The sequence below is a fragment of the Electrona antarctica genome (assembly GCF_951216825.1).
Source record: "Electrona antarctica genome assembly, chromosome: 19".
NCBI classification, from domain to species: domain Eukaryota; kingdom Metazoa; phylum Chordata; class Actinopteri; order Myctophiformes; family Myctophidae; genus Electrona; species Electrona antarctica.
The window spans coordinates 24,366,748-24,394,109 of record NC_136800.1 but is presented as its reverse complement, the minus strand read 5'-3'; the positions used below and the strand labels follow the sequence as shown (position 1 = coordinate 24,394,109).

The 27,362-nt window shown below is 41.5% G+C and overlaps 1 long non-coding RNA gene across 4 annotated transcripts; it reads right to left on the bottom strand.

The window, feature by feature from the left end:
* Positions 1-335: 335 nt before the first annotated feature.
* LOC306912346 lies at positions 336-25,477 on the bottom strand. 4 transcript variants are annotated; one of them, XR_013788362.1, is made up of 7 exons: positions 25,102-25,477; positions 21,955-22,152; positions 13,729-13,875; positions 12,182-12,793; positions 11,308-11,385; positions 10,760-10,879; positions 336-4,141 (listed from the first exon to the last, which is right to left on the bottom strand). It is a non-coding gene; the product is annotated as an uncharacterized lncRNA (long non-coding RNA). The 4 variants fall into 4 exon arrangements; XR_013788361.1 differs by lacking the exon at positions 11,308-11,385 and having other exon boundaries at positions 21,943-22,152; XR_013788363.1 differs by lacking the exon at positions 11,308-11,385.
* Positions 25,478-27,362: the final 1,885 nt, after the last annotated feature.

Here is a 27,362-nt window from a genome sequence, read left to right as displayed (position 1 = left end):
AAGCATTACTTTATAGCCAAACATGCAGTTATTTATTTAATATGCATGCACAGTAAGCAGATTGTAAAATGAAGCTAGTGCTCATCAGTTTTCCAAATAATGACAGTCAATAGGCCTATACAGTATGCAGCCGGCTGTAAAACAGAATACATCCCATATGCTCCCATCAAATTCCCTAGAGACAATTTATAAAATGAATATGCCTACTTAATCCAATTGCATACAGTATGTACATTGTTCCCTATAATAATAATAATTTATGTACAAGGCATGCAGGCCGTAAAATGAAGCAGCGCTATTTTATTTTATTTATACCTTTATAAAGACAACACACACACACGCACACGCACGCACGCACGCGCGCACACACACACACACACACACACACACACACCAAACTGTCACCTGTCTCTCAGGCATCCATATATGTGTTTATATATAGTCCACCATTGTATTACACAGTTATTGCATGCATATCTTTTTTTCCACCACACAGACCCAGATGTCAATATCCTGGCTGTAGATTGGTCATTTACGGCGAAGATATATGATGTAGCCTACTAGCAAACCTAGAGAGTCAGTCATCTACGTAAGTGGTTAGTAAGTGGTTAATTAATTGCAATAATGTACATGCCTTTTTAAATACTGACAAATGTGGACAGACACGGAGCATGCTCATATTGTTACTGTACTAGTAACATATAGAGCTTCAGGTAATAACAAAAGATGAAAATCAATAAATAACACAAGGGGGGAAAAATCACAAGCAGCATAACCATTGACTTTAACATTGTGTTCAATGTTGACTGCTTGTCTGATTCCTCTGCTTCAGTATCTATCACTTGTAACTGCCACCCTGGATTTGAATGAATGATAAGTTGTTGGTATGTGTGTGTGTGTGTGTGATATCATGTGTCAACTAGGGTTGGGCATTTAACCAAAAATATATCAAAACTGATATTTAGTACAAATAACTGACTATAACTCACTCATGTAGGTTAATCGAATAATGACATTTTTTGAATATCTAGATTCTAGAATATCAACGGACCAACATTACATAATCAACTAAATGTATTAGTCTTATTAACCACTTAAACTTATTTACTTCACTATAAAAACAAATTGTAATTAACTCACTGACCGGCACCAATGACATGACATCTTTGGATGTTTTTTTGTTGTTTTTTTCAAAAGGTGCACACCGCCAACAACATCTTGACGTACTGTAGGCGGCACGTCCCACCATTCAACAACTCATAGAGAGGCAAGACACAAGGACACCACGTGGTCGCAAAAAGCGCCACCCATCCACTTCCATGTTAGAGTGAAAAACAGGTATACTTAACTGCTTAACTACTTTCTGTACACTTTTTTTAAACAAATCTTCCTCACAGTATAATCATAACACATGATGATCATGTTATAGGATGAAAAAAAATCACAGCACACCGTCTTTAAAATCGTTCAGGCTGACCACTTAGACACGCAAGTGTTAATTACTTTATGACTACAAGTGTCCTATTTTGCAAATACAAGGTCTTATGACTTAAAGGGATATTTTAATTTCAAAAAAACGTTTGGTCATTTCATCATCTACTCAGGCTTATGTTGACAACCCCAGACAGTTTTGAAGTTGCTCGATTCAGTATTTAAATACTTAATATTCATTTTAGCTACCCCTCCTCCCCCTTCCTATACAAACCCATTGTAACTTCATTTTCGATAAAACGAAAACACTCAGGGCCCTATTTTTCTTTTTTTTACCATTCTGAAAAATATGTTTGAATAGTTCAAATAGCCAATCTACCAACTCATGTGTTGATGTATGACTAGTTGAACAATTTTAATGTTTTTCAAAATAGTTTAAGAAGGCAAAGTTTAGGGTTAAGGGCTTTAGCACTGACGAAAATAGGGCCCTGTTCAATGTCCTCATATGCGAGTGTCATATTAGTGTTATATAAGGTCAGAATGACATAACATCCGATGGAGGGCTGGGAGGGATTGTGTTAAAACCGTCTGGGGTGTTCACATAAACCTGAGTAGATGAAGAATACAATAACAAAAACACAAAAACAGCATTGGTCACGCCTCACTCTGTCCCTCAGAGGACGAAGGAAAGGCAGTAGCACACCACTACTGAAAATCGAGTTGTTAAAAATGTCTCAAATATGTGACAATTTTATTACAGATGGAACTTACCCTTTAGCTAAATCTGGCATATTTACATTAAATCATGTTTATCGATTGAAATGTTCAATAATGTGAACTGTCCTAGAAATTACAAATAATATAAAGCAAAGTAAATTAGAAGTCTTCTTTAGAGCAATAAAACATGTTTTGCTGTTCAAGAAATGGAATCTTATGAGTAGGAATTTACATTATTTTCAGATGTTCTCCCCCCCTGTATGTCTTCCCATATGTCTTTTCATATCATTATTTTGAGTAAAAGCTTTGCCACAGACTGTACATATATAGGGCTTTTCCCCTGTATGGGTCCTCATGTGTCGTCTTAGATAATCCATAGTACTCCAGCCTTTGCCACAAACGGTACAAATATGTGTCTTTTCCCCTGTATGACTCGCCATGTGTCTTTTCAAAAGATCATGTTTGCGATTAAATCTTTTGCCGCACAATTTACAAATAAAGGGCTTTTCTTCTTTATGTGTTGTCATGTGAGCCTTTAACCCACGCATGTGACCAAAGCATTTGCCACAAACTGTACAAATACAGGGCCTTTCACCAGTATGTGTTGTCATGTGAGCTTTTAAACATGCAACTGTATTAAATGCTTTCCCACAAACTGTGCAAAGAAAGCGCTTTCCCCCTGTTTGACCGTGCTTTCCCCCTGTATGACCAGCATCCATGTGTTTTTTTAAGGATAACCTAAAAGTAAAGCCTTTGCCACAAACTGTACAAGTAAATGGCTTTTCTCCTGTTTGAGCCCTCGCATGTTTTTCTTTTGTATGAATCCTCATGTGTCTCTTAAAATGTTCCATCCGACTCAATGTTTTACCACAAACTGCACAGAGAAAATCTTTTCCTGTATGACTTCTCGCATGACTTTTTAGATGATCGTTTCTAACAAATGCTTTTCCACAAACTGTACAGCTAAAGGGTTTTTTGCCTGTATGCGTCTTCATGTGTTTTGATAAACTACCCTTTTCAAAATAGCTTTTCCCACAATCTGAACACACATATGGCTTTTCTCCAGTGTGACTCCTCATGTGTTGAATCAACCCACACCTTTGACCAAAGCCTTTGCCACAAACTGTACAGCTAAAGGGTTTTTTGACTATATGCGTGTTCATGTGTTTTGATAAACTACTCTTATCACTATAGCTTTTCCCACAATCTGAACACACATATCGCTTTTCTCCAGTGTGACTTCTCATGTGTCGATTCAATGCATAAATGTGACCAAAGCCTCTGCCACAAACTTTACATATATAGGGCTTTTCACCTGTATGAGTCATCATGTGTCTTTTAAGATGTCTTCTTTCGCGGAATCCTTTGCGACAAACCGTACAAATACAGGGCTTTTCCCCTGTATGAATCATCATGTGTATATTAAAATAACTTTTTCTATCAAAGCCTTTACCACATTCTGTACAGCTAAAGATTTTCTTTCCTGCGTGAAAACTGGTGGAGTTCATTTGCTTTGATGATGCTAGGTCCTGGCACAGTCCTTCCACATGTAGTGTCTTGTGTGGTGATTTCAGTGTATTTTGAGCGGACTGATCTTGCCTGGGTTCCCAGTCATCACTGTTTTCAGTGTCAGATTCTTCCGTGGGCTCCCACTCATCACTGTCTTCAGTATTGGATTCAGAACTGTCAGACGATTGGAGCTGGTCATCACTAGTCGTTTGTGATTGTCCACAGTCCTCTACATCAGCTTGTGCTTTCACATGTTCAGTTGAAGTGCTGGCAACAGGCTCTGTCTCTATATTTTCATCATCATCTTCACAGATCATTTCTAGTAATGTCATTGTCGATCCATCAGCATCCTGTGGTCTTTGAAGTAGCTCTTCCTGATCCCCTTTACTCTGTGTAGGCTCTGGTTCCTCCTGGACAAGACTGGGGATCCTCTCCAGCTGATCAGAGGAAACATCCTCTTCACTCACCGGGGGGTGCAGGTCGTCTGGGGAAAAGATACAATAAGAGAAAGTCATTGAATGTTTGAATTTAACACTTTTCTATGCAGTGTTTTCTGTTTCATAACTGTGGTGTTTAGATGTACTACTGTACACTTGTGTGCTTTCTCAATCTAATACGAGCTATCCGTCCCGTGTATGGGACGGCACACAGCTTCGTATTGAGGGAAATAGAGGGAAGAGAGTGATATAAATGTCAGCAAAAAAAAGAGGAAAGGTACCATAGGTGGCTTTTATTCATTTAGATTTGTATTTGTGTATTTTATTAGTAGCCGCCTGATCAGCAGCTGAGCAAATTTGTATAACACTTTTTAATTAATGGTGTCCAACTAAAAATTGTAATCACGATTAATCACATGATTTGTGTAGAATGCTCACACACAGATAGATAGATAGAATACTTTATTGGCAGTTTAAGAATAAATGGTAAATGGTGCATTTATATAGCGCCTTTATCCAAGGCGCTTTACATAGATTGTGCATTACATTCACCCATTCACACACACATTCATACAACGATGGCAACGGAAACCATGCAAGGCACCAACTAGCACATCAGGAGCAATTAGGGGTTCAGTGTCTTGCTCAAGGACACTTCGACAGTAACTCTGGGGGAGCCCGGGTTTGAACTGGCAACCTTGCGGTTACCATCCAGGCACTCTACCCCTGAACCACGAATGGACTCAAGACACAAAAAAGCCTTCGCTTGTTTCCATTGTGGTTCACCTTGTAACATGAAACTATACACAAACATACTGTACAAACAAAACAACCATGAAACACATACAAAGAATCCTTATATATATATATATATAAGGCTGGGAACTATACATATAGGACAATAAGTACCCTAAGTGAAGAATCCAGAGCATGGGAGATGGGCTATCCAGGGTCGGAAACTAACTATGACCATTTAGATGGAGCCATGATTTTAAGGTCTTTGCTAAATCTTGCAAGAGAATTTAAGGATTTCAGTGTTGGAGGGAGTACATTCTACAGAGTAGTGGCTGGCTGCGTAGTAAAATGCATTTTTCCCTTGAGCGTCCTGAAACTGGGGGGAACTAGATTATATGAACTTCCTCTGGTTGAGTACCCATGAGCATCCCTCACTCTGGGCAGGTAGCCCAGCAGGTACTTAGGAACAGAGGCATCTAGGATCTTGAAGACCAAACACAATGAGAGCTGAGATACTCTCTCCTCCACTCTTAACCATCCCAGGCTACTAAAGTGGGCAAAGGTAAGATGAGACCTGGGGTTTCATTTTAGTAGTACCCTCACCAGCTTGTTTTGGGAGGTCTGCAACTTTGTTTTCAATGGCTTAGAACAGTGTTTCCCAACTTTTTTGTCCCAGGGCACACTTTTCATAGCCTAAAAATCTCAGGGCACACATAGATATACGGTGTATAGGCCTATCTATATACATATACATTCATATGTGTATGTATGTGTGTGTAAAAAAAAATATATATATATATATATATATATATATACAGTGTTGGGAAAGTTCATTTATTTTAGACTTTATTGAATAAAACAACCTTGGGGGATTAATAAAGTGACAACTTTTACAATATCTCCATTACCATTATCCAAATTAATTCCTTATTATATATTTTTTTTAAATACATTTTGGAGAAAAAAATAGCTCATATGCAATGTGAAATGCTACCTAATTCTTAATCCTTTTCCTTGTCTTTATTATGGGCCAACTTGTGAAAGCTGCATGCTTTTATTGTGAAGGGTCTCAGTTCTCACAGCCTGCATATTTCCACGTGCTGAAAATAGCTGATCGACAAGCTCACAACACGTTGCGTCCGCAACGCGTTGTGAGCTTGTAAATCAGCCATTTTCAGCATGGAACACGTGTACGACGAAGAATAAATCAGGCATCACTGCGCTTCTGTGGAGGATTTTGTTCGCAGAACGAGGCGATCATGTATGGACACTTGGACAGCTATTTTTCGTGGCACATTATGTTTAATCACAACAACGTCACGTTTACTTTACCTCCTCAGTGTTTGGGTCGGGACATGTAGGACTGTATGTGTCTGCTGTCTACGTGCGCTCCAGTCTTACTGGAGGGGGCGAAATGTAGCGTCTTCTGGATGCATCTCTTTAGCATTAACATTTCAATGGCCGAGAGTCTATTGTTCCGTAGTTGGTGTTATCGCACGTCTAATGGTTAGACGTGTGACAACGACGACGCAACAATAGGAATCCTGCAGCTCAATAGGGGGAGGGTTAGTGTTAGGGTTAAATTTTCGGTCAAATCAGGCGGCACACCTGGACACATCAAACAGCACAGTAAAGTACCGCGGGACACAGGTTGGGAAACACTGGCTTAGAAATACCTCTGTAGCATGAAGTACAAGCATAGTCAAAGTGACACTGGATGAGGGCACCAGCCAAGGTCCTCATAGCACTGCTGTTGACATAAGGGGATATCCTGCCCAAAAAACGAGTTCTCTGGTTGACCTTTGAGATCACTGTAATTGCCATTTTTTCACCCGTGAGTTTGTTATCCAAGATACAACCCAAGTAAGTGACCTCCTTATTTGTGACTGCATTGTCACTAGGGTTGGGATTCGTTAGGATTTTAACGGTTCCGGAACCTTACCGAATCCTAACGGTTCCAGTTCCCTTAAAGGTTCCCAATATTATTGTCCCCCTTTTTTTCTGACATACATTATGCTTATATTATAACTAATATAACCTAACCAAGTAGGCCTACATAATAAACACAAATTAAATTATTGTAATTGCACTTTACAATTATGAGTTGGCACTATTATTTAAACTTCACCAGCTAGCCACCACAACAATATCATTGTTGCAATTTGAACTGTATATTGCAATTTGTACTGTAGCCTATATTAAATATACAGTACACATTGCAATAATGATATTGTTGTGGTGAGAAATGTTGTCACCACATCAGATTAATTTAATATGAAGGACCTCAGTTACCCTAATGGAAACAAGCCAGTGTTTTCTTGAGTTATAAAATCCTCTTAGCAGACCTTGTATTGAACTGTAGGCTACATTCCTGTGCTTTTTTCTACAAACTGTTTATTGCGAACGCAGTGAGTATTTACTATGAGACCCAGCAGATCATGTCTGTCTGTGTGTCACGCTGTAACACCACCCGCCCACCACCAGAGGACGCAGCTGTATCACACACAAAAACACACACACACACACACACACACACACACACACACACACACACACACACACACACACACACACACACACACACACACACACACACACACACACACACACACACACACACACACACAACTTAACTTAACTTAAAAAAAACTTTAAAAAAAAAAACTTAAAAAGGAAAAACTTAACTTAAAAAATCTTAAAAAACACAAAAAAGAGAACTTAAAAAAACCTTAAAAAATTACGTAATTTATTCTAATTGTTGTTTTTGCAATTTACGAGCTGCGTTCGCTTCCCACGTTCGCACGTCTTACTTGTAAAGTAATCAATATATGGAGTTATATATGCAGCTAAAGGCTGGGCTCTCAACAGTCGCGCGATTAATTTAGAGCCCCATGGTGGAGTCTGAAGAGGTGGGTTTTCAGACTACGGCGGAAGATTGGGAGTGAGGCTGCAGTTCTGACTGTGATGGGAAGTGCATTCCATAGTTTTGGAGCCAGAAGGGAGAAGAGTTTGGGACGTGTGGAGCAAATAAGTGCAGACAAATTGATTTTTTATTTAATTCATGGCTCAATAGACCAATTATTTGTTTACAAACATTGGGACTGGGCGCACGGGTGACTGTTTCATGTAATCAATTCCCAACAGATCTCCAAACCTGTTGTTTTGGGGAGCGCTGGTTTCAGTCCATTCAAACTCCTCTTGTGAGTTGGCTAGTGAGGTGCACCCTAGGAGACATTTATACTTCAAAGCCCAACAGTATTGCGCACAGAGAACAGCTGATATACAAGCTCACATCGCATCGCATCGCATGGTGTCGCGCACGCAGAGGTCTGCGTGCACGACACCATGCGGGACGAAGCATAAATTATACTTGATGGGCTGCAGGTGCGTGTGCAGCCGTGCACAAACAGGCTCTGCTGCCGTGATCATGAGTGCACCTCCCGTTCTTATGAAAGCGACTGGAGGTGTGGTTTGGAGGACAACTGTTTTGAATTGCTATTATTGTTCAAACACAACAGAAACCAGGGATTATATATTTCAAGGGCGAGAGATCACAATAAAAATCCTAATCATTCTTCCTCCACACTGGGATAAAAACAGCATCTGAAAGTTTGATGGGGCATTTTTTACACATGAGTGCAGTTAGAACTTTTCCATTGCATCTTATGAGAGGTGGTGTTCTTCTGCTACCGCGATGCACGCGCATGCTGTTGCTTATCAGTGTGACGTCGTCTGTTAAGGCGTCTATAGTTAACGTGATTCATAAAATATCAGACAGAAAGACTTGTCGTGAGTCATGGACTCACGTGGATTTTGAGATGTTTCCTCAATGTGGACGTGCAACTGGTGCAAGTTGCAACAACCTTTGCAGGAAATGGCATCGCAATTATTGCACTGTGTGTGCTCAGCCTCAGAGTCATTTCCCTCTCTGTTAACCACACTTTGGAGAGCTCTTCGACATACTGTCCCGCTCGCTCCGGTGACGGTTGCTGAATGCACAGAACAGTGGGCGTATCCTCCCCGACCCCACTCACTCATGTAGGTGGGGTGACGTCACCCCAGTAACTTGGCTCTGCTTGCATGCACGCACAGACACAGCAGAGCTAAATGACGACTGATAAGAACCGTTTGGGGAACAGTTAATAAAAAAAATGATGGAACCGGCTCCAGATCTGCAATGTCGGAACCGGGTCTGAAACTGACCCGGTTCCGAATCCCAAGAACAGATTGCATGTACATGCCGAGTTCATGTAATTTACATAAATAAAGAACAGTAGAGGCCCTAGGATGTTCCCTTGGGGGACCCCACACTCTACTGGGAGGAAAGTAGACAGGATGCCATTCACCTCGACCACCTGCTTCCTTCCCTCAAGGTAAGATCTCACCCAGATGGTCCATCAAAACCGATTGCCTTCAGCTTGTTTAGCAGTATGGAGTGGTTCAGTGTCAAACGCCTTTTGAAGGCCCAGCATGACCATGCCGCAGTACTTCAGAATCAGAATCAGGTTTATTTGGCATTGTTCCAGGTACAGGTACAAGTACACGCACAAGTACAACGAAGCGTGATTTCTCTCCACTGTCTTCTCCATGAAGCCGATTCAATCAGGTATTTTTAGGCGAGGAGACGATTTTATTCATCCTCTCCCCTGTCCAACTTCGCTCGCTGTAAAGTTCCCTTTCTTCATCTTTCTTGTCTTTGTTTATTTATTTATTTAGCGAATGCAATGTCCTTAAGCCAAGCGGTTGCCTCCTGGTCTGCTGTATGGAGGGTGACCAATCCTCCTTCCAATCTTTGGAGAGGGCAAACTTCAATCATGTGCTCCATAGTTTGTTCCTCACCACACGCACACAATGGGCTTGGGCTACTGCCCCATTTGTGAAGGCTGGCCAAGCAGGGGCCATGTCCAGTCCTGAACCTATTGAGTGTAGACCACCGTCTCCTTGGGAGGGTGGTGCCAGGTACCTGTTGGTTGGGGTCTGACACCAGGTGTTTGTTTGGACCTCATTGGACTCTCATTCCCTTTTCCAAGCTGATTGGATGGTGAAGTCAGCTGGTGGGGGGTTCTTCCAAATTGGTCGTCTAGATGGGAGTCGAGCAGTGGGTAGGTAGAATATGTCTGCATGAATTGGTAGGTGGGGAGAGTCTTTGACCTTTTGAAGCATCCTTTGAGAGACTGCTGCTCGCTGGATGTGTGGGGGGGCTATTTTTGATAATACTGGGAGCCAGGGGAGTGGTGTGGAGCGAATAGTCCCAGTTATGGTTCTCATCAGCGGATTCGACCGTTATCTCTGTATTGAATAGGCAAAATCACTGGCATACTCACCATAGCCTGGTCAAGGTTTCCCCCTGGTGGACGTGTCATTTCCAACTATTGTCAGCTCATGGAAACTAGGGGCTACTAATATATACTATTCTCTGCCTATCGGGACGTAACTCGGACGGCGCTGAGTCGGGTCTGGTGGCCGTCGCAACGCTCGGCACTGCGACTGCGCCTCACGTAGCTCAAGGCCACCAGACACGGCGCGCCTCCGTCAGGACATCAGTGATAATGACAATAGGTGATAATGACATACTGAAACAGTGAGTATGCCAGTATGGCCATAATGGGCCTATTCAAACGTGCTGATAACGGATGATTTCGCCTATTCAATAGAGAGATAACAGTCGAATGGGGTGGTTCTCATGGTGGTATTGAGCTGGGTGTCCATTTGGTGTGTGTGTGTGTGATGACCTAGACCAGACAGGGGCACAATATTCTGCTGCAGAGTATGACAGGGCCAGTGCTGAGGTGCGCAATTAAAGTTATCTCACCAATATTTGGGGAGTTTCATCATGGCAAGGCACATAACCCAAACCTCTATAAAAGTGTAATTTGCTTAATGTGATAAACAAAGTTTCTAAAATTAGAAGTAAAGTGTTCCATTGTCACCTGGATGCCATGTTGGATTGCCATCATACTGTCTTCCTATCCTCTCTTCATCCTCTCCTCCCGTCTCCTCTTCTCTTTCTTCGCCTCTTCCTACTCTCTCCTCCTCTTCCTCCGTTTCTTCTGGCAGAGGGGATAAACCTTATTTGTATAGCACCTTTCATTCAAAAAATATAAATATAAAAACATAACAAGCAGCGGAATGCCAGAAAAACTGAATCTGGCAAACAGAAGCATAGCTAAACAGTGTAGTTAAAATAAAGAACAAGTCAATATAGGGCAAAAATTATACAAATAAAAAAATAGAAGTAGCAATACTAAAACACCCACAGCCACTTAAAATTGCAAGATGGCAGCCATTTTTCAAGATCCACCATTAGTTAGTGACACAAGCCTGCAAATTGATATGAACAGTCTCTTACTGGTTACAGTCTCTTACTGGTTACTTGCCAAGAAAACACCCCCAGCTACTTGAAATTTATATTTTCAAGATGGCCGCCCCTGGATCTTGAAAATATCAATTTTAACTTTACAAATACAGGGCTTTTCACCTTTACGGACCAGACTGGGGCTCCTCTCCAGCTGTTCAGAGGAAACGTCCTCTTCACACACAAGGGGATGCAGGAAGTCTATGGAAAAGATACAATAAGAGAAAGTCATACTTAACATTTGTTTTCTGTTTCATAAGGAACCTATGCTCTAAACAGATCCTCTGTTTAGAGGAACCTATGCTGTAAATACATGTTCAATGTCCAAACCATGAATCCATCTACATCAAACACATCTGTTACTACTGTAGTAGCCTGACCAGCAGCTGAGCAAAGATGTATAACATGTACTATTTAATAAAATGCTGTGCACACACACACACACACACACACACACACACACACACACACACACACACACACACACACACACACACACACACACACACACACACACACACACACACACACACACACACACACACACACACACACACACAATTTCTACCATGCATGCAGGTGCCACATGCTATAACGTCTATCAGTCTCTTTGTACAGCACTGATGTTTCAGAGAAATCAGTAGTTGTGTTCATGTTATCGCCCAACATTGTGTCGTTAATGTAAAAGGTATCCACATCCAAAATAAAGAACAAGTCAATATAGGGCAAAAATTATACAAATAAAAAAATAGAAGTAGCAATACTAAAACACCCACAGCCACTTAAAATTGCAAGATGGCAGCCATTTTTCAAGATCCACCATTAGTTAGTGACACAAGCCTGCAAATTGATATGAACAGTCTCTTACTGGTTACAGTCTCTTACTGGTTACTTGCCAAGAAAACACCCCCAGCTACTTCAAATTTATATTCTCAAGATGGCCGCCCCTGGATCTTGAAAATATCAATTTTAACTTTACAAATACAGGGCTTTTCACCTTTACGAGTTGTCTTGTGTCTTATCCAAATGTGCCTTGTTAAATGTCCCGGTCGATCAAAGCCTTTACCACAAACTGTACAGATAAAGGGATACAGGGTTTCTCCTGTATGAATTCTCACATGACTTTTTAGATGATCCTTTCTAACAAAAGCTTTGTCACAAAGTCTACAGCTAAAGGGTTTTTCGCCTGTATGCGTCTTCATGTGTTTCGTTAAACCACTTCTGTCACTATAGCTTTTCCCACAATCAGAACAATTATATGGCTTTTCTCCTGTGTGACTCAACATGGAGTGAGTTTGTTTTGATGTCATGTGGAGCTGGTCAACACTAGTTGTTTGTGACTGTCCACAGTCCTCTAAATCAGCTTGTGCTTTCATGTGTTCAGTTGAAGTGCTGGCAACAGGCTCCGTCTCCATATTTTCATTATCATCTTCACAGATCATTTCTAGTAACATCATTGTTGATCCATCAGCCTCCTGTGGTCTTTGAAGTAGCTCTTCCTGATCCCCTTTACTCAGTGGAGGCTCTGGTTCCTCCTGGACCAGACTGGGGCTCCTCTCCAGCTGTTCAGAGGAAACGTCCTCTTCACACACAAGGGGATGCAGGAAGTCTATGGAAAAGATACAAGAGAAAGTCATACTTAACATTTGTTTTCTGTTTCATAAGGAACCTATGCTCTAAACAGATCCTCTGTTTAGAGGAACCTATGCTGTAAATACATGTTCAATGTCCAAACCATGAATCCATCTACATCAAACACATCTGTTACTACTGTAGTAGCCTGACCAGCAGCTGAGCAAAGATGTATAACATGTACTATTTAATAAAATGCTGTGCGCACACACACACACACACACACACACACACACACACACACACACACACACACACACACACACACACACACACACACACACACACACACACACACACACACACACACACACACACACACACACACACACACACACACACACACACACACTTTCTACCATGCATGCAGGTGCCACATGCTATAACGTCTATCAGTCTCTTTGTACAGCACTGATGTTTCAGAGAAATCAGTAGTTGTGTTCATGTTATCGCCCAACATTGTGTCGTTAATGTAAAAGGTATCCACATCCAACGTCTCCTACATATGTCTGTATGTCAGTAAAGCCCACGTGGTAAGAATTATCCTGCTGTGAAACAACTGTAAAATTCAGGTATATTAGACAAGCTGCGCAGTACAGACAAGCTTTTAGCATGTTTGTTTAACTCTTCACCTGGCGTTTTCCATTTCCTCTTTTACACTAGACACTCTAAAGTCGCTGTGAATGGTTGAGATGGCCGTATAAGCAAATCCTAAATGAGATTGTCCTTAACCCCAATTGTTAACCCCTATGAATGCTTCAAAAGGGTAAAAAAGGTTATTATTAACGCGTTAATAATTCAAGTCAATGGGGAGTACAGAAACAATTAAAGTTATCTCACCAATATTTAAAGTTGCATCATGGCAAGGTACATAACCCAAACCTCTATCAAAGTAAAGTGTTCCATTATCACCTGGATGCCATGGCTTTCTTGGACGGCCACGTTTACGCTTCACCACACACTCTACCGCAGGGGAGGGCAGTAAGATGGGATACTTTCTGGGACGGCCACGCTTATGAGGTCCGACCAGCATGTGCTGTACCGTTATACTGGCGACATCTGAGAGAGAGAGAGAAAGAGAGAGAGAGAGAGAGAGAGAGAGAGAGGACACAGGATCTATTAGGTAGTCCCCACAGGAATCTGGAGAAATAGTCTTGATTCCGCGGAGAACATTCCTATTTCCGGAGAACAATCCTTGATTCCGCAGCTTAGTTAATATTCCGGAGATTAATTTATTTAACCTGAAATGACCAGTTATCAAGCAATATTTAAGGGACCAAGAAGTCACGAAGTGGTCACTTATTGTTTTTGTGGGGTTTTTTTCTTCTCCTCCTTCTCCTTCCACCAAAAATAGCAGTTCTGGCTGAACCATGCAGTCGGTTTTCGTGAAACGCGGGAATCTGGTAGAGGGCCATGCCAAACGGTGACTACGAAGCCCATGACTATTGGCCAAAGGGTGGCGCTATAGCACTCAATTGAAAATGCAAAGTTTGAATGTGCATATCTCAAGAACCGTTTGACCGTTGGCAATGACACTTTGATACACATGTGTCTCCTCATGCCGAACAACTTTCGTGTTCTTTTGCCTCCAATACATACATGCAGCATCATATGCTTATGTCACTTTACAGTATAGTAGGGTCATGCCAAATAGCACTGGAAGCAGTCTTACTCCAATTGGCCAAAGCTATAGCAATTTTTTTTAATGAAACCTTTGAACAGTCATAACTCATGCTTTGTTTGGCCAAAATGCATGGCACTTGTTTCCACATGTTCCTTGACTCAGGGGGAACACATCTGTCGCCCTCAGATCTTCTGCCATTTTGAGCAGTTTGAAAAATGCTTATACCTGATTTTCTGCCCTGATTTTTGAGCAACTTGCGTGAAACGTTCTACACACAATCTATGGATCATTATCTGAAATTCCAGTTGAAGATAACTTTGTACGTGAAAACATGAACAGCGAACACAATGTAGTAATGTATAATAACATGCCCAAAACGAGGACACACATGATTGTTATCAAACACACTGAATGATTTTCCTGTTTACATTGTAGTCACTGATTGTCTCCGTGTAGCTCAGTCAGTAGAACTTCGGACCACGAGGTTGTGTATTCAAACTCAGCCCATGAGTCTTATTTGTGCATATTGATCTTATTGCGCATTGTCTTCTTTCTTGGTCCAGCCTTATCGCTGCTTGCAGCTATATCTTTTATTTTATTTATAATAATAAAGTAAAGTAATGAAATAGATACAATTAATTGTAATTATGGATGGGTCATAATAATCAAATATTCCAATAGTTTTTGGGGATAATCTATTATTATTATTATTATTATTAATCTTTTAATTATTTGTTTTGGTTGCAAAGGTTATCTTCATTCAAACCCTGCCCACAGTCACTACAGTTTAGAGGATACCTAATGTGGGTGTAATATTTATTATTTTCTGCTTTAGCATTGTTATGACACAGATTCAGTTTCAGTAGGAACCATTTACACAGATGCAGTTTCAAGTCGTACCAGATATTAGGACGGACCTTATGTGCCCCATTTCCTCATTGAAAATTCCGGGAGGAAAAACGGGGACGCGTCCGACTATTCCACGGACGTTCTAGTATTCCATGGATGGTCGAGAAATCCGTGGTAAACTAGAATCGCGGAGGGCGATGTGCCACACAAGAAAGTTCAACCCGAGTTGAACCCAACACTACTACGGCTATATTTGGAGTGGTAAAGACAGAGGAAGGATTATCTGTATATTATATCACAAGAAAGCGTTCGCCTTTGCCTCACTTTTAGCTCGTCGTCTCACCTTAAATTGGAAAGCGAACAAACCACCCTCCTTTAAACAATGGATCAAAGATTTTTTTTTAAGTTACGTTTTTTTTAAAGATTTTTTTTAGTGTGTATGTGTGCGTGCGTGCGTGTGTTTATTATTTTAAGTTCTCTTTAGGTTTTCTTTTAAGTTTTTTTTTTTAAGTTAAGTTTTGTGTGTGATACACCTGCGCCCTCTGGTGGCAGGCGGGTGGTGTTACAGCATGACACACACACACACACACACACACACACACACACACACACACACACACACACACACACACACACACACACACACACACACACACACACACACACACACACACACACACACACACACACACACACACACACACACACACACACTTTCTGCTAGGTCTCATAGTTAGTGCTCACTGCGTTCGCAATTACTATATACTAATAGTGATATATAAATATATAAATAAAATCCTGACATGACCAGCTAGACACCCAATTAAAATAGAAACCTCATAGATTATATAAATGTGTATGTGGCTTAATTAAATGACCAGTGCTTGGCTGTTATGCATCCAACGTTCTGTGCGCCGTCAGCACCAGCACATTAGCTGATACTTGATTGTTCGATACAAAGTCCAGACAATAAAATCCTCAATAAAGTCCTTCTGTTATGGCAGAATAGTATGAACTGAGCAAATCTGCACCATTAAAGTAGTGTAATAGCATGGAAAAGTCACTGTTTACATTTACAAGCTCCGTCATGTCACTTGTCACTTGCCCCACAACAAGGGCTGGAAGCGACAAATGTTTACGCCCCTTTTGTGATATTTTGCTGGGCCCTATAGGGCATTAAAGTATCAACGTGGTATAGCCTGTTAGAGACACATTTGATATTCAGGGAGCTGTTGGCTTAATTTATTTATTTAATAGCTGACGGAGCACGATATAGATTAGAAGACCAATCATCGATGTGCACAGTTCCCATTGTGTTATAATAATGTATATGTGAAATGATATAGATCTACAGGTGTTTTCAGAAAATTAAATATAATCTAATAAATCACACATTGTGAGCTTGTAGATCTGCCATTTTTGAATAATAATAATAACTCCTTTTGGAGTATGTGTGTGTGGGGCGGAGGGATATATAATTGCGACCGCTAGGTCGCAGTTACTATATATACGTGCAGGAAGCAAGTCTCGCAGGAAGCAGTCACGCAGGGAGCATGTAGTGCTCTTCATGTAATGCTGCTGCTGCGCACACACAACACACGAGCGCACGCACACACGTGCACGCTCCACCCGGTTCGACTGTTATCAATCGACAAGACCGCAGTGATCACTTAGGATCAGTAAGATTGTTTGACGAGTATGGGCATGCTCTGCCGATTGATAAAACGAAAACCCGGAAAACGACAGGATTAAGGTTGGCGAACATGCGTTAATATTGGGACCGCGCTGTGACATGCTTGCGGTTATGTTTAGGTGAGGGTATGAAGAGGCTTATAGTTTTCAGTAGGCAGCAGGGCTCGACAGTGCGACTAGGTAGTCACATTTTCTACTAAAAATAGCACTGTGCGAGTTGTAGAATTAAATTTGTAGCACTGGTGCGACTACAGAATTTGACCATTCAATCGTGATAAAGACAAGGCTCTGGTACCAAGTGCACATTCTATTAGTTTCAGTTCTATACCTACATTTATATTTGTAGTACGGCTGTCGTTCACCAAAAAGAGCAGATCTACAAGTTAACGTGTCGAGGCTCGATGCATCCTTAGCTTGAAGATCTGTTCCCCTTGCTTCCATCGCCCCACCCCGCCCTCCCCATTTTAGCACTCTGTGCTGTGTGTCTGTTCTTCCCTCGCAGGCAGCACAGAGCGTCAGAGCGAACGCATCACGGAAGGAAATGCTTGTTGTCCCCGACACGTTGAATATTAAACTTATTTGGAAAGTCTGTAATGTTCGAACGCCAACTTTTAACCAAACGCGAAGAAACAGACTCGGAGAAACAGCGTGCAGGATGCACGCAACAAATAAAGAGTGCACGCGTGCACGCACATGACAGATTCATATTCCACATTTCTGAGAGAGTTAATTTACAGTTGTGACGACACAAAGACAACTCCCTGACAATATCGCTGAGACAGTTTATTAGTGTGGTTGCCCTAACAGGGCAACTAGACTATAGTACTTGGAACACTTTATTATTCTTTCTAGAGTAACCTTTTTCTGGAAACGCTACTCCTCCCACAGTTTGGACGGCATGCACTTGAGAGCCATATGTCAAATTGACCGGCTTCATCGGTGTGCTTGTATTTTGCTAAGAGAAATGTTGTAGAGTTTAATTGATATTAATTATTAATTACTGAACAAATTTCACCCATTCTTGACATTATTCCGGTAGACTGTCTCAGCCCTAGCAGTCGCTATATCGCCTTTAAGGCGTATTACTGGTTATTCTAATTTTATGTCTATTGTCTGTCCAACGTCGGCTATGAAGGCAAACTGGGCGTTCTCCATACAGGCATATAAGTAAAGTTACTATACACTAGAGCAGGGGTTCTCAACCTTTTAAGGCAGTGACCCTCCGAAAATAATCATATGTGAACTGGGGACCCCCTACCTACCCTGACAAGCACTTGGAAGTGTAGGAGTTGAAGCATTAGATTTAGTTTGACTCTGTTCCACAGATAAATACTGTGAAAATACTCGATCTACAAGCTCACAACGCCTCAATGCGAGGCGTTGTGAGCGTGTAGAGCGGCTATTTCACAATTTTGTCCTTTCTTATATTTTACAATTTGGTCAATGTTTGACCAGTTTGTATACTGTGCAGGAGGATGCTAAACGCACACCAGTCTTAGTAGTGGTGCCAGCTCACGGCAGAAACATCTAAAGAGTTAAGTCTTAAAAAGACAAAAGAGTGGCTGCACACACTGATAGCCAAAGAGCAGATTATGTATTAGGATGCAGAGTAAAAACCAACGTTTCGGCAGTACAACTGCCGAAATATACCCTGAAGAAGGCAGTTGTACTTGGTTTTTACTCTGCATCCTAATAAATAATCGGTTCTTTGGGTATCAGTGTGTGCAGCGGCTGCAGCCACTCTGTCTTTTTAAGACTTAACTCTTTAGACCAGTTTGTATAGTCAAGTTTGTTGATGCACAGAGCAAATATGCCCCCCCACACACACGTGATATTATTTTAATGCGGTGCAAGGGCAGGCATGTGTGTTCCACCTATATGGACTGGACCTTTTGCAGTTCAACCCAAACTATTGTATCTATTCTTTTGCCTGGAAAACCCTGGTGCAGTACGTGAACCTGACTGTTCCTCTGCCCACTTTTATCCTGTAAAAGGTTTTACACCTGATTTTCTGCACTGTTTTTGGAAAGTAGAACTATACTCACGTATGTACAGCAGTGGTTTTCAACCCTTTTCATATCAAGGCCCATTATTTATTCTGCATTTGAGCCACGGACCACCATTTGATGAGATTTAGCCTTTCAGACTCTAAACTAAAGTATATGCAAATGTTGATCAAAATGGTATGAAATTGCTAATTAATGATGTCATGTGTCAATCAGAGGCGTGGTTATTAATGGTAACCATTATTACCTGTGTCCGAGGGTGATGGCACTCAGGTGTGCAATGGAAGAATCCACAGTTTTTGACCGTGCCATTTATGCTGTTGTTTGCTGGCGGCGTTCAAGTCCTTTCATACCAAGTAAGTTACTGTTATTCGGTTATCGTGAATAAATGGATTGGCACGAGTCAAACTAAAGCCAATACTATTGCCCCTTGCTGTAGGACCAAGAGTTACTGCCAGAGTTGAGATTTTTTTTTAAAATTATGTCATATGCCTACTTTTAAGAGTTGAAAGCTCACACCTTAGGTCCGAGAAAACCCCAGTGCCGTCAGCTGGTCCTCAGTGAGAATGAATAAAGTCCACACCTGAACCAGCAACTACATTCAGTAGAAATAGCCGATCTACAAGCTCACATCATGTCACATGTTGTGAGCTTGTAGATCAGCTATTAAGGGACATTAGGGTTTAAATGCAATGGCAGGTATTATATCTTATATTCTTCTGAATGTTTGTATAACTCTATCTGTATGCCCAACATCCACATGGAATACACCATGTAATTACCTTTGACCTCATGGGGTCATTGGGGGAGACGCCAAGCTAGATGTGACTGTGACTCATCTCAGAGTAATCTAGTAAGAGAGTAATGACACTCCCGTTGACTCGCATTGTAAAAATGGAATGCGGAAGTTCTATCTATCTCAATGGAATAGTTCCAGCCATAGGAGCAATGTTTGGAACTATTGCCCATAGGCACCCGCTTTGCGGCGAGATCAATGCATGTCACCACTCTCTTACTAGATTACTCTGACTCATCTAATGCACAAGACCAATCAGTAGTGGTCAGGAGGGGCTACAGGGGGAGGGGACACTTCAGCCTAGGCGTTTCGCCAATAGCGTCCAGAAGGATTCTGCTAATTAGGGCCCGAGCACTGCAGTAGTGCAAAGCCCTATTGAAATCGCAATGATTATTATTATTCTTTAACATTTTGTAGGGTGCGCTATTGAGCCATTAGGCAACGGCCCTTTTTGAGACCATTAAAACACGCAATGTTTCGCCACTTGTGATATGTGTGCAAAGTTGCACAAATTTCGAGTATGTTTAGCACCTCAAAAACACTTAATTTGTGCAAAGAAGAATCTTTGCGATTTCAATAGGTGTTTCACAAAACTGTGCAGTGCTCAGGCCCCAATAATAAATTGTACAATGTGCCTGCCACGTTTCAGCATGTTACACATAAACGTCTAGCTGTATATGATAATTGTGAAGCCTAGTTAGATGACGTGGTGGCCTACTCTACATAATGCAAAACTAAATATAGCTGAAAGCAGCTATAGGACACACAAAATAAAAATCACAATTGTGTGAAGTGAGGGGCGCTCTTAGGCGCGATTCATACTCCTATTTTAGAGCCGAATAAAAGTCGGTTCGGCTCTGTAGAGCCTACAATGTGACGTCATTTGAGGTTCGGGGGGGCGGGTACCGTCCTAAAGTCGGCGCTTCGGTGCTACTGAAAATTTCTGACGAGCCGAAATCATTTCGGCACTACAGCGCCGAAACAGCGGTAAAATAGGAGTATGAATCGGCCCTTATCATGATACATCATCATAAAAGTGGTTTTCTGTCGACGGTGTAGTCCCGTAACCAGAGTCAAGACTGCTATCTCTTAGCAAAAAGAAAGCACACGATTCCCAATCATGTGGATCAAATCAAAGCAGCCTTTCGCGGAGGCCGCACCCCCACCGCTATGCCCACGTTACTGTTGCTACCTATGACAACTTTCCAGCAGCAGCCTGTGACACGCTTTCCCCACCAGCATGGAGGAACGTCAACATTGCCTGTCAGGTGTTAGCCAACTTTTTGGAACAATAGTTCCTTGATCTAGGTCGAGGCAGAAGGGACTACAGTATGCTTTTGAAGGATACGGTATATGCATAATATGAAAATAAAAAAGGAAAAAAACAGTAGTTGAAGCCAGTAGGTAGCAAGCCAGAAGCCCCACAATTGACCTTGTTCTCAAATTTCACCAAGAGAGCCTTGGACCAGTCATGCACTACCACTGCCGGTTAAGTAGGCCTATTATTCATACAGCAATTTAAATATGTTATGTCAATATCTTCCCATTAACCTCAGCAGAATCATAATGTCAAAGTTAAGCCTACAGGCAGTCAGGCACCATACCCTAGCTATGTATCAGACTAGATCGCTTTCTCCATTATATAGTTACCAAGCATTAAACGTCATTTTCTGGACTAACGAGTAGAATCTTTGACAAACTAGTCTACCTAGCTAGAGACTGCGGATTCCTGTTAAACAAATGCCAAATTGAAAAAAAAAAGTTTTCAACTAACTCTTAAAAACAGCAAGAGAGGTCGCCCTTATATGGTAATATGGCCACAACTTTTTTGCAGTCTCAAAGCCACTGGAACAGACATAGGCCTATGTTACAATTTGTCTTGCACTCTTTATACTATCCCATTGTTTGCTGTGCTTGCTGTGTTTTTGTTGTTTTGAATATTCTGCTATGCCGCTGCATTGTCTGTACGGAAGCCAAACAAAAGTTTTACTCTTATGTATATGTACCTGTACACACGATGTAACAATAAAGTCCAACCTTGAACCTTGAATGTAGAGTTTTGGGAAGCGGAGGAGCACCTGATTGTTCTGGTTGGAACATAAAAATCAATAGTGCTTTGTAAACAAATAAATGGTCCGTTCATCCAAGTACAAGCATACCTTGTCCTTTACCTGAGAGAGAACTGCACGTTCCCTTCCCATGTAGTAATGCCAATGTTGACACATCAGCCTCCTCTTCCTGTTCCTCTTTAATCTGTGGAGGATCTGGCTCCTCCTGGACCACAATGTAGCTCCTATCCTCATGTTGTGGAGGTTCCAACTCCTCCTGGACCAGACTGGGGCTCCTCTCCTCATGTTCAGTGGAAACATCTCATACACACACAGACAGGAGGAGGAGAGAAGAGGTAGCATTACAGAAATACTCAAAGTGATTTTCTCATTGCATTTAATTTATTCTCTCTAATTTGTGTTATGGTCTATCTTTTCATTTAAAAAGGGTCAGACTACAAAATATAAATGAGCCTACTTAGCACTATAAGTGCTACGATCGTTCAATGCATGATACATGAGCAGCCAACATGGGTCACTTGACAAGAATATTGTTGAGGCATTTGAAATTTCAAGATTTCCACATTACTGGAGCAGCAGTCTTTGTGGGTCACTTGACAATCAGCCACCCACAGCTACTTGAAATTTCAAGATGGTGGCCATTTTTCAAGATGGCCACCACCTTAGTGGAGTAGTTAGGTATAAGAAATAATTTAGTTGGTGATAGAAGCATGTAAATTAGGGTAAGAAGACCATGTAAATTAGGGAAAGAAGAAAAAAAGGGCAGAGTACACGGCACTTTTTTTTTCTTTCTAATTATTTCATCGCCCCTAAACATTGTGTTTATTGTCATGATTTGTCACAACAAGAGTTGGCCTTGTCCGAGGCTTACATGTCTTTAATTAAATACTTTTTGAAAAGTCTACAAATAAGGGGAATTTATTATCTTCTGGGCCTGTCATCGTCATGAAAGGGGGCGGGATTAGGGAATAGGCTATTCCGTAGGCTGTTTCCTAGCATAATATTTCATAGTCATAGATTCATACTTGTTCTACATACAATGAAGACTAAAGGCTCATACATAGTCTGGATTATCGGTGGTGAGGTGACCACCGCTCCGGTGGTGAGCTGACCACCGGAGCTGAAATAACGTTGAGCGGTGGTGAGTAAAAACAGAGAGAAGGGCTGGGGCGGTGGTTTGCTCGTCACCGCGGCTCGTGACGTCATGTTGTAGTTTGGTGGTCAACTCACCACCGAAAATCCAGATTATGTATGAGCTTTAAGGCTGGGATTTTGACAGTCCAAAACCCATGCAGTATTACAGATTTGGGTTGTTGCAGGGGACGCCCTAAACACACCCATGACTAATTCAAGGCCGTTTTGCGCACGCCACAGGTGTCGGAGAGCGCATCTTACCGTGCTCATAATTGCAAAATGACATTGGCCACGCCTCCATCTCTTAAAATCTGTCATATTATATGTCATATCATATGACGTTCAAAATGGGGCCCTAAGAGTCTAAGGGGTTCCAATCTAGGAGATCCCCAGCTGAACTGGTTAATACAATCAGTCAAACCAAATGTTGAATGGGGGTCCCTGGCCACAATAGCTGGGGGCGGACTCGTAAAGAATCACCACAATTTGGCTTTTGGTGACTAGTTTTTGAATTTTGGCGTGGTGTTAGGTATGGGTATAAGGTTTTCAAAAAGCTGTGCAAACACGTTGGGCACGCCCCCTAGTGGGCTGTTTGCACAGACTCAAATATTAGATACGTATAGCTATGGTTGTAAACCAAAATAATTGATCAAATAGATTCTGTTACTATTGGGTGTGCTAAATAACATACTAAAGTTTTAGGAAAAACGAACAACCAGAAAGGCATCGTTTTCAAGATGGCGCCCACGGTGGCTAAAATGCCTATAAACTGGGATTCAATATGTAAAAAATCATAACAATTATGCACTTCGTAACTACTTTTTGAATGTTGGCATGGTGTTAGGTATGGGCATATGGTTTTCAAAAACCATTGCAAACTAATTTGGCTCGCCCCCTAGTGTTCGGTTTACAATGAAACCACCATTAGATATGTCAGTATATGGTTGGAACCCAAATAATTGATAGAAGAGATTTTTCAATGGATTCTGTTACCATTGGATGTGCTAAATAACATACTAAAGTTTTATGGAAAACGAACAACTTGAAAGGCATCGTTTGCAAGATGTCGTCCACGATGGCTGCCGGGAGCTTAAAATGCCTGTTTCATTCCAAAGTTGCAAACCGACCACTAGGGGGCGAGCCAAATTAGTTTGCGATGTTTTTTGAAAACCTTATGAACATACCTAACAGCATGCCAAAATTCAAAGTGCATAATTATTATGATTTTTTACATATTAAATCCCAGTTTATAGGCATTTAGCTCATTTTAGCCACCGTAGACGCCATCTTGAAAACGATGCCTTTCTGGTTGTTCATTTTTCCTAAGATTTTAGTATTTTAGCACAACCAATAGTAACAGAATCCATTGTAAAATCTCTTTTATCAATTATTTTGGTTTTCAACCATACACTGACACCATGGCGCGTAATCAGCGCCTCAAACGGTGACTCCGCCCACCCCCGGGGGAAGTTGCGATTTGCGCTCGTTCACTGCAATGCAATTTGCGGCATTTTCAAAACAATATTGAGCAGAGTAGCGATTATCAAACGTATTTGCAATGCCATACGTTGAAAGATCTGTTGCCCGTGGACAAGGCACGCTACCTCCGCAAGTTAGATAGCGTCGGCATAGATGTTTGTCCGTATGTGATTAAGGATTGGACCAAGTTGCATTGGCAGCCATAGAAAATTCTTACCCCAGGCTAAAACCGGATGTGACGTTTTTGGGCGTTCCTGTCTAGCGTGGTGTCAGTGTATACCTATAAGTGTCTAATATTTGAGTCTGTGTAAACAGACCACTGGGGGGCGCTCCCAATACGTTTGCACAGCTTTTTGAAATCATTACCCATACCACGCCAAAATTCAAAAACTAGTCACCAAAAGCGGAATCTTTCCAAGTGCGACCCCAGCTACAAACATATTTTCAGATGGGGTCTGTCCTTGACTTGAAAATGTTTGACAACCAAATTAAATATGTATGTTTCTGTCCACTCAACTACAACATGTGTTAGTGACCCGCAACAACCAACCACCATCTTATGAAACAAGACAAGACGAAATTCACAAGTACTACAGCATGACGTCACAGTGGTTCAAATAATGCAGCTCAACCAACCTGTTCTGTGTAGTTTGATGTGTGGCTGTGAAAAGAGGTCCAGCTGTTTGTTTCGTCTCTCCAGCAGAGTTTCTAGTGTCTCTATCTCTCTCTGGAAGAGGTTGAATATGATCTCTGTAGCCAAACTGAGACGGTCGATGACAAACACTCTGACAAGCTTCACACAACATTCATCAACACCACGCTGTTTTTCTAAAACACACAATATCTCCTCTCCAACCGACGTCAGTTGTTCATTTATAGACAGCCGTACAGTCTCTATTTGACACATTTTACCTCCTTCATGAGACATTTTTCAGCAAGCTTTGTTGATCACCGCCATGAAAACAACACGCGCTCACTTCAGGGTTATAGTGCGTTGCGCATGTGCAATGAAGCAGAGGCAGAGCCATAGAGTAAGACATAATGGGGGCAGACCATAGAGCTATAAGGGGCAGACAGCCTGCCCTGGTCAGTGGTCACGTGGTTCATGTACTCGCGCGAGCCCATAGACTCCAATGCATTCCGTAACGCGGTTGTCCAGAACCAACAGAAGTATATGTAGAAGAGCCGCCAGTGGACTGCCCCATGAAGTGAACGGAGTTGTCGTAACTGTCGGCTCTGCAATGAAGGATGTACGTATAGTCACGCCCATAGACACGCCAGAGCGATAGATGACTTTCGCCCCCTGGTGGAGGAGGTGTGTAACTGTCAGTCCCTGGGAGAGCCCTTTTCGCAGAGCATTCTCCCAGGTGGTCGTGGTTTTGAGGTGGTTAGTATCCTTTAACTAGGGAGCCCGGGTTATACTTAGGCATGTTTTTTTGTGTTAGGGTTAGGTTTATGCATAACCTTTGGGAAAAAAGCTCTGGGAAAAAGGCAGTCCCAGTTTGAAACGTTTTCATGTGCATAATATGCACTGCATATGCATTTGACCGTGGGCGTGGACCACCATCTAAAAATATTTTGTACCAGGGAACACCATACAAGATTTGTGTTGTTAAAATTAAGTAGTGCAAATAGCCAATCTGCAAGCTCGCTTGTAATTGGGGTCCCGGGCAAACTCTAGGCCTAATTGGCTTTTGGGTCTCGGCCTGAAAAGTTCAGGAACCGCTTAGAACACAGGTTATTTTTTTCTATTTCCTGAAAATTAACAGCTTTGGCAAATTCCCCCCTCTTTTAATCTAGATAGGTTGGACTTTTTAAGATACTCACAGATTCGCAATCACTTTGAACATAACATATTATATTGGTACACTTAATTATAGCCAAAGGCATCCGAAAAATAATTGGATGTGGAGGCATCATGGATTTTCAACGCGTATATCTATTCTACGTCTGAGCATAGACATGGTAATGCCCCGCCGCCCGTCTTGCCCCTTGGTCTTACGTTACCAGACTGTCCTCCGAGACACAAGGTTACATGGTGGGAAATACAAAGTACAAGAGAATGGCAGCTTGGCACGCACGACAGTAACTTGTAACTTTTATTTTTGTAGAAGAGGCAAACTAATATTGTTTATGCCGTTTTGCTTTGATTGAACACGTACGTTGTAGGATTTTATTTGGGTGTGTTCTAAATTAAAGTGTTAAAAAAGATGAAGATCAAGGGAGTACAGTCCAATAATGTTTAAAGTTTACACATGTATACAAATAATTAAACGGCATAAACAATATTAGTTTGCCTCTTCTACAAAAATAAAAGTTACTGTCGCTGTTGCGCGTGCAAAGTAATTCTCTTGTATTATATCGTACTTGTATTATTTATTTATTTCCCACCAAGGAGTAACCTCGCATCAGACTATCCAGCATATAGCTATCCACCTCGGGGGAAACTCTGGTAAGGCCGGCAGTGTCGGTAGGCCAATCAGAGGCAGGCAGAGCGTTACCATGTCTATGCTCGGACGTAGAATAGATATACGCATTTTCAACATGGCGCCCATGGCAGCCATTTTTCAAAATGTCCACCAGCAACAACTGTTTTCTTATGGGTGATGGATATAATACTCATTTACCATATGTAGTACTTGGTCAGTGTGTTTTGCATAATTTAAAATTGTCATTGAATATTCAAGATGACCGCCATTTTTTCAAGATGACAACCAGCAACAACTGTTTTCTTAGGAGTGATGGATATAATGTGATATTTCAGACTCATTTACCATATAGTAAGTGTCTTTTGCATAATGAAAATTGTCATTGAATATTCAAGATGGCAGCCGCCACTTGTATTTTTAACATGTTTATCCAATAAACTCAAAAATTAAACTGAACCATTAAATGAA